Raw genomic sequence first — 7,013 nt, forward strand, 5'->3', positions numbered from 1 at the left:
GGGGGTTGCGCTGCTCTAGCCGCGCGGGCCCGGAGTGGGGGCGCCTGGCTGCGCCCCGCAGGCACGCACGCTCCGCGAGGCCCGGGGCCGCAAGACTCTGGGCGCTGGGCAGGCTCTCTCCCTCTGGGCGTTGTGCACAGTATCTTATGGTACCCCCAGAAGTCCCCTGGGACCCGGTCCTGGGGTCTAACCTTCACCCCTTCCTCCCAAAAAGGGAGGGATGCGCGTCCAGCGACCTGCTGTCCCCACTCGGGAAAGTGCGCATCCGCTGGGCACCGAACTCTCCGTGGAGAAGTCCACACGCTGCATATGAGGTGTGTAGAAGACGCATGTCCCTTTGCAAGAACAAAGTTGCACCCTTTGTTTACCCGTTGTGGTTCCTGTTGGAAACTGCTTATGGTTTTGCTACGGTGAGCCTTCCCTGTTGGACCAGGGTTTTCTCTGGCAGGTGGCTGGACAGGTGGCTGAGAGAGGTTGAATCCGTGAGGCAGCCCTGGCAGTTCCGGCTGGCACAGGCTTTCTCATCCTGCTGCAGTGCGCTTTCCCTCCAGGGCCAGTTAGTCCCTTTACCGTGGGAGCCATTTCTTGCCTTATTTTTGTCAGCCTCCAATGCCTGGAATTGGGGAACCTTGGGTTCTAACATGTTGAAAACAGGTTTGTTGTGAAGTGCTCCAGTTATTTAACAAGTGGGTTTCAAAGACCTATGCTTCCAGGTATAGTTGTAATAGTTGTAATGATAACAGCGGGAACAATAGCAGATAACAATTTTCGGATCCCAGGCACTCTTCTTGGGTTAGCTTTAGGCACTTTACATGGATTAATTCATTTAGTGATAACCCACTGAGTTGGGTGGTATCCATATCATTCTGGTCTTATGCAGTTGGAAATTGCAGAGGTTAAATGACTTTTCCAGGATATCACCTGTAATAAAGATGGATCTGTATTTGAACCATGGTTAGGATCCCCAAGATGAAAGGCATTTTCTCTATTTAAGGGCACCCAGTGTAACAGGGAGATGGACACCTCCACACACAACCTAGTAAGTGCTATGGAATCTCAGAGGACAGACTCCAACTTCCCCAAGAGGTAGGGATAAAGGTGTCCTTCTCAAAGTGGGGTGTTTGAGGAATAGAGTTTGCCAGACTGGGCAGGGAGGGATGAGGTTCCTCACATTAGAATATCATGTGTAAAAGTTTAAGCACACCTAGGAACAGTCAGAAGTTGAATCAGCAGCTGGAAACAGGTCAAGTGGAATTTGGAAGATCAGGGCCTAATTTGAAGGGTTGAATTTTTGGCCTTGGGCAAGAGGGAATCACAGAGTTATTCTAGGCATGGGAGTGGTTATCAGATGTGCTTTCAGGAAGATCTCCAAGAAGTTCTGGTTGGTACTGATAGGAGTTGCTGTCTCTTGTTGCCTGCTTCTTGAAGCAAGGTGCTGTCCAGTGCATGGTAGATCCTGTGACTTTGAAGTATGATTCAGATCAAGAGCATGGAGAGGTTTGATTCCTCTGAGATTCCAGTGTGAGTCCCCAATTTTTGTTCATCAGGAGGTATTTTTTTCCTTCTTTCTTTTTTTTCCCCCTTAAAACAATAGTTGCCATACCAGCTGTTCTGGTTGAGGGGGAGTGATGGATACAGTGTTAAAAATACACCCGAGGACTTGCCTTTTGGAATTCAGTCACATCTGCTGTACAGACAGATAGCTTAGGGCTGATTTTTCTTCTGGGTTGTTAGAGATTGTCAGAATGTGGGAAATGTGAAGTATACTGTGTGTGCAGTAGCTCTCTTCTGTAGTAGAGAAACCATTCACAAAATTCCTCTGCTATGTGTGATACATTATAGAATTCTCCAGATGATATGGAGTGTCATTCATTCTGGGTCCAAAAAAGGAACAAACCACTTTAAGTATTTAAACCAGAGGGAATTTAATGCAGGGAATGGTTGCAAAGATGCTAGAGAAATGAGAATGCAATCTGCAGGTAGTGAAGCAACCCAAAGATGAAGCAATCAACAGGAAACCATTGCCACCCATAAGATGAAGGGAGATGAGGGACAAAGAGAGGGGCGCCAGTCAGACTGCAGGGGCAACTGGCTCTGCCAGACAGGGACCACAGAGGTCCTCTGGCAGAGCCTTGGGAAGGCACAGTGGCTGCAGCAGACTTCTCTACCCTTCCTGCTTGGGAACCCTGACCTGCAGAGACCATCCCCCTCTGCAGTGGGATAGAGCAGGAGAGCAAGGAATGGCTCTGAGGCCAAGCTGGGCCAGCACCAGAACTGTATGTATGTCAGGTTTTCAGAGTATTAGTCAAATGAAAACTCAAGTTGTCTTACTTTGGTGGGGGGAAATCTTCTGATAGCGTTCCTCCAATTTTAATGTGGATCCTGGGGATCTTGTTAAAATGCTAATGCTGGGTGGGGTTGAGGAAGTCTGGAATGTACATTTCTAACAATTTTGGAAGAGCTGCCCATGGTCCATGGAACACACTTTGAGAAACACACTTGAGGCATTTTTGTAAAGAGAAGCTTTACCAACCTTCAAATAAATCTTTGCATTATAAAGGCGTCTAAAAAACTTTCCTCCAGGTCTTGAGTGAAAATTCAGTGTGTATTGGTTTGGGATGGCCATTTATTGGTTTAGTATTTCATGCATGTCTGATGTTTTAGTGTTTGAATCTTTAGAGTTGAAGTTGTCCCTGCAAGCACATGGCATTATTTGTATTTTTTAAGAAAATTTTTTTGGTTGTAAATGGACACAATACCTTTATTTTATTTATTTATTTTTATATGGTGCTGAGGATCAAACCCAGTGCCTCATAGGTATGAGGCAAACGCTCTCAACTGAGCCACAACCTCAGCCCCTTTATTTGTATTTCTTGACCATAATACACAGTAATGATTCTAGGACCACGTAGCTGGAATGGAAAAAAGAAAATGGAGCTAATACACTGACTGGTAAATACATCAGCACATTATATAGTATTTTAAAATTTGAGTAAAGAACAGTGTAATTCTGTGAAGCTATCAGTTGAGTTTTTAAAAAAAAGTTTCTAAAACTTTGTTTTTGAATATATGTGGAAGTGCTTTAAACAAGCATTTTTTTTAAACAAGCATTTTTTTTTTCTGTTAAATGAATACTAGTAGCAAATAGGTAAAAGGTTTAAGTTTTAAAAGACTTGAAAACCCCAACTTTATGAGATGCAATTCGCATACCATATAATTCACTTATTTAAACCATACAGTTCAGTGGTTTTTAGTATACTCACAGTTGTGCAACTGTCACCACAAACAATTTTAGAACACTTTTATTTCCATTTCCTCCTGGCTCCCTTAACCCTAATCTATTTTGTGTTTCTATGTATTTGCCTATTCTGGTCATTATACAAATACAGTCATATAGTGTCAGTTCTTTTCTTTGATTTCTTTCAGCATATTTTCAAGGTTCCTTCATGTTTAGCAAGTATTGGTACTTTCTTCTGTTTTTGGTACTGAGGATTGAACTCAGGTGCACTTAATCACTGAAGCAAATCCCCAGCCTTTTTTCGTTTTGTTTGTTTGTATTGGTGGTGCTGGAGATTGAACTCAGAGCCTTATGCATGCTAGATAAACACTCTGCCAACTGATCTATATCCCCAGTCCTGTCTTTTTGTATTTTATTTAGAGACAGAGTCTCACTGAGTTTCTTAGGGCCTCAATAAGTTGTGGAGGCTGGCTTTGAACTCTCGATCCTCCTGCCTCAGCCTCCCAAGCCGCTGGGATTACAGGTGTGTGCAACTGCACCTGGCACTTTATTCCTTTTTATTACATTATTCTATTGTAAGGATATACTGCATTTTATTCATTCATCAGTTGATGGATTTTTTTTTTTTTTTGCATATTGGCTATTTAGATAATGCTTCTATGAATGTTCATGTACAAGTTTTCATGTGGACATGTTTTTATTTCTCTTGAGTACACCTAGGAGTAGAAAAACTTTTGAAGAACTGTTGGTCTATTTTATGAACTTGCAGTACCATTTTATTTTCCCACCAGCAGTATATGAGAAGGGCTGCAGTTTCTCCACATCCTGGGCAACACTTGATACTTTTTGATTATAGCCATACTAGTAGGGATAAAGTGATGTTAAAAAAAAAAAATTTTTTTCCCCCCTGTGTTGGGGATTGAACCCAGGGCCTTGTGCATGCTAGGCAAGCATTTTACCACTGAGCTATACCCCAGTCCTATAAAAGGTCTTAAATGCTTGTTTATTTTAGGATTTCAAAGCCTGAACTTTGTATCAGATGAAGCTTATTTAGACTTGCTCTCCAACTTATGAAGCTTGTGATTGATCATGGACAAATTTCTGAACCTCACTTGAAACTAGGTTTCTTCATCTGTAAACAGAGAAAATATTAGTTCTTTGGTCAGTTATAATGACAGTGTTAGATGTATGTTCTTGAGCATCAGTTTCTATACTGTAGAAAAGAAATAATAATCCCAATTCTTACATCCACAGAATAGAAATGGTAATGGAAACTCATAGACTCAAGTGGGACAATCAGTTAAAAATAAACACTTAGCACCTTACTGTTGTATAGTAAGTAATCATCTGGTGGTTGTTTTGATTATTGCTGTTTTTCTGATTGTTCACTTTTTAAAAAAATATTTATTTTTTAGTTATAGGTGGACACAATGTCTTTATTTTACTTTATGTGGTGCTGAGTATCGAACCCAGTGCCTCAAGCATGCTAGGCGTGCACCCTACCTCTGAGCCACAACCCCAGCCCTGATTATTCACTTTTTGATTTCTCCATAAGTAGTCGTCTTGCCTGACCACCTCCTCCTTCTGCTCAAGTGGGTTCTGCTGAGTCTCCATCTCTGGTAGTCAGAACAGTTAATAAGAGCAAATCTGAAAACTAGCATTGAACATCTTCTTCTTTTTTTTTTTTTTGTACCAGGGATTGAACCCCTGGCACTTAACCTTTGAGCCACATCCCCAGTCCTTTTATTTTTTATTTTGAGATAGGGTCTCACTAAGAGGGCCTTGCTAAGTAGCTGAGGCTAATCTCAGATTTGCAATCCTCCTGCCTCAGACTTCCAAGTTTCTGGGATTACTGGCATGCACCATCATGCTTGGTCATTGAACATCTTTAAACTGAGCACCAGTGGAAATACCAAGGATGAGGTGTTACTTTCCTTATTTCACGGAGTCAGTTGGTTTCAGCAAGCACTTGACATCTTGACATGATTCAGTGCTATGCCAGGCACTGTGATATCTAATTGAATAGTAGTGACTCCTAGGGCTACAAGCAGGCAGACTTTAATAAGCCAGCTACACAGGGAATGTGAGTGTTGGTGGTGCAGAGTGTTTAGAGAGGACATGGGGTGAATGTGACCTGATCCTTGGGCAGCGGGCGCGGGTGGGGGGGTGCTTCCAAGGATTTCTTGAGGAAGTGACTGTTAGGCCCAGAGCTGATTATTTTTTTAATTTTATCTTGAGACAGGCTTGCTTGGAAAGAACAGCAGTGGGGCTGTGCTATGGCGCACGCATGCCAGTAATCCCAGAGACTTTGGAGGCTGAGGCAGGAGGATTGCAAGTTTGAGGCCAGCCTCAGCCCCTTAGTGAGATCTGTCTCAGTAAAAACTAAAAAGGACTAAGGATGATGGTGGAGTGATGGACAGGACTATGGGGGGTGGGCAAGGTGTGTGGGGGCAGTGGGATTACAGGTATGCTCCAGTTAAAAAACAGATTATGAGACCTTTGGAGTTGAAGTTAAAGACATTTTCAAATACACAAATACAATGTTTCTGCCAGTAGACCCGTACTAGGGGAGACATTAAAGGTTTTTTTTTGTTTGTTTGTTTGTTTTGGCTTAAGAGAATGACCTTAGGTGAAAGGTTAAGTTGTTGAAAGGAAGAAGAGCAACTGAAAGGTGATCTACAAGGAGATAAAAAATGGAAAAAATTGAAGAGTGGGTGTTTGTCACAAGAGGAGAGGTGAGAGAAAATTGAGCAGAAGTGACAGAAGTGAGCCTGGCATATGGGGCTGCATTTGACCTTGGAATCAAGAGTGGGGTCTTTACTGGTATAGTGTCTCCCTACTATCCAGTCTACCCAGGTCCTCAAATGTGACCATATACTCTTCTCAGATATAACCAGTGAAGCTTCTTGAGATGAAATCATTCTGAATTCAGGGGAAACTCTGAATGTCTTGGTGTCCTTATAAGAGAGAAAGGGAGGAGATGTGGACGCAGAGAAACAGATCATATGAAAGGAGTGCGAGGAAATTCAGCTGTGCTGCCAGAAACCAAGAAATCCTGAGGACACCAGTGCTGCGGAGGCCATGGGCTTAGTCTCCCCTTGAGCCCTTAGAGGGAGTATGGTCCTCTTGATCATGTTTTTTCCTTTTATACAATATTGGGGATTGACCCTAGGGCTTCCCATACACTGGGCAAGTGCCCTATCAATGAGCTATACTCCAGCTCATTTTTTTTTTTTTTTTAATTTTGAGACAGGCTTGCTTTGAGTTTGCAATCCTCCTTGCTCAGTCTCCCGTGTAGCTGGGATTTCAGGTGTGTGCCACTATGTCCGGCCCTGCTGACTGCTTGATTTCAGATTTTAAGCTTCCAGAACTGTGAAACAATCAGTTTCCCTTGTTTTATTTTTAAATATTTTTTAGCTGTAGATGGACACAATATCTTTCTTTATATTTGTGTGGTGCTGAGGATCGAACCCAGTGCCTCACACATGTGAGGCAGGCATTCTACCACTGAGCTGCAGCCCCAGCCCCAGTTTCCCTTATTTTAAATCTCCCAATTTGTGGTACCTGGTCAAGGCAGCCCAAGGAAACTAACAGTGCTCACCTGGCCCTGTGCTGATGCTGGAGGAGGAAGCTGCGAGGATGAGCTCGGTGGGACTGTGGGATACCTCTGAGGGCCGAGGGCTCAGGTTCTGAAAAAGAAAAGCAGTTCTGCGTGTGGGACCCCCCCCCCCCTATTTGGGGTCAGTGAAATGCCATAAAACCCGACCGAACCAAG

General features: G+C 43.2%; 1 protein-coding gene across 1 annotated transcript in view; it reads left to right on the forward strand.

Annotated features, from left to right (window-relative positions):
* The first annotated feature begins 202 nt into the window (after nucleotides 1-202).
* The window catches only part of Dgkd (diacylglycerol kinase delta), a 97,080-nt gene continuing 90,269 nt past the window's right edge, over nucleotides 203-7,013 (forward strand). Inside the window, exon 1 of the mRNA XM_048808765.1 lies at nucleotides 203-314. The gene's annotated coding sequence lies outside the window, so the exon portion shown is untranslated. The remainder of the gene's footprint in view (nucleotides 315-7,013) is intronic.

Source organism: Marmota marmota, unplaced genomic scaffold (genome assembly GCF_001458135.2).
Source record: "Marmota marmota marmota unplaced genomic scaffold, marMar, whole genome shotgun sequence".
NCBI classification, from domain to species: Eukaryota; Metazoa; Chordata; class Mammalia; order Rodentia; family Sciuridae; genus Marmota; species Marmota marmota.